The sequence below is a fragment of the Globicephala melas genome, chromosome 13 (assembly GCF_963455315.2).
Source record: "Globicephala melas chromosome 13, mGloMel1.2, whole genome shotgun sequence".
NCBI lineage: Eukaryota > Metazoa > Chordata > Mammalia > Artiodactyla > Delphinidae > Globicephala > Globicephala melas.
The window spans coordinates 80,994,463-80,995,916 of NC_083326.1; the positions used below are offsets into that span (position 1 = coordinate 80,994,463).

Consider the following 1,454-nt stretch of genomic DNA (forward strand, 5'->3'; position numbering starts at 1 on the left):
TAGATTTTTTGATGATGGCCATTCTGACCTGTGTGAGGTGATACCTCATTGTAGATTTGATTTGCATTTCTCTAACAGTTAGTGATGTTGTTGAGCATCTTTTCATATATTTGTTAGTCATCTGTATGTCTTCTTTGGAGAAATGTCTATTTAGGTCTTCTGCCCATTTTTTGATTGGGTTGTTTGGTTTTTTAATATTGAGCTGCATGAGCTGTTTGTATATTTTGGAGATTAATCCTTTGTCAGTTGCTTCGTTTGCAAATATTTTCTCCTATTCTGAGGGTTGTCTTTTTGTCTTGTTTATAGTTTCCTTTGCTGTGCAAAAGCTTTTAAGTTTAATTAGGTTCCATTTGTTTATTTTTGTTTTTATTCTCATTACTTTAGGAGGTGGATGAGAAAAGATCTTACTGCGATTTATGTCAAAGAGTGTTCTGCCTGTGTTTTCCTCTAAGAGTTTTATAGTGTCTGGTCTTACATTTAGGTCTTTAATCCACCTTGAGTTTTTTTGTGTGTATGGTGTTCAGAAGTGTTCTAATTTCATTCTTTTACATGTACCTGTCCAGTTTTCCCAGCGCTACTTATTGAAGAGGCTGTCTTTTAAAAATATGGAACGGGCTTCCCTAGTGGCACAGTGGTTAAGAATATGCTTGCCAATGCAGGAGACACAAGTTTGGGCCCTGGTCCGGGAAGATCCCGCATGCCGCAGAGCAACTAAGCCCATACACCACAACTACTGAGCCTGTGCTCTAGAGCCCGCGAGCCACAACTACTGAGCCTGCATGCCACAACTACTGAAGCCTGTGCAGCTAGAGCCCATGCTCTGCAACAGGAGAAGCCACCACAATGAGAAGCCTGCACACCGCAACCAAGAGTAGCCCCTGCTCACCGCAACTAGAGAAAGCCTGTGCGCAGCAATGAAGACCCAATGCAGCCAAAAATAAACAAATTTTTTAAAAAATTAGTTCATTAAAAAAAATTTTTTTAATATGGACCGCTTCACAAATTTGCATGTCATCCTTGCACAGGGGCCATGCTAATCTTCTCCGTATCGTTCTAAATTTAGTGTATGTGCTGCTGAAGCGAGCTTGCTTTTTCTTTCTTCCCTTCTTTCTTTCTTTCTTTCTTTCTTCCTTCCTTCCTTTCTTTCTTTCTCCCTCTCTTTCCTCCCTTCCTTCATTCCTCTCTTTCTCTCTTCCTTCCTTTCTTTCTTTTTCCCTTTCTTCCTTCCTTCCTTCCTTCCTCCCTCCCTCCCTCCCTCTCTCTCTCTCCCTTTCTTTCTTTCTTTCTTCCTCCTAAACTGCTCATAACCTGCTGATTGAAAACATGGACCCTGGAGCCATGAGTTCAAATCCTGGCTCCACCAGTTACCAGCTCTTGCCTTAGGCAAGTTGCTCAAGCTCTCTGTGCCTCAGTTTCCTCATCTATAAAGTGGGGATAATAATAGTACTGACCCT

The 1,454-nt window shown here is 41.4% G+C and overlaps 1 non-coding gene across 1 annotated transcript; it reads right to left on the minus strand.

The window, feature by feature from the left end:
- Window positions 1-980: 980 nt before the first annotated feature.
- LOC115855551 (U6 spliceosomal RNA) lies at window positions 981-1,083 on the minus strand. The gene has a single exon (XR_004040488.1). It is a non-coding gene; the product is annotated as a U6 spliceosomal RNA (small nuclear RNA).
- Window positions 1,084-1,454: the final 371 nt, after the last annotated feature.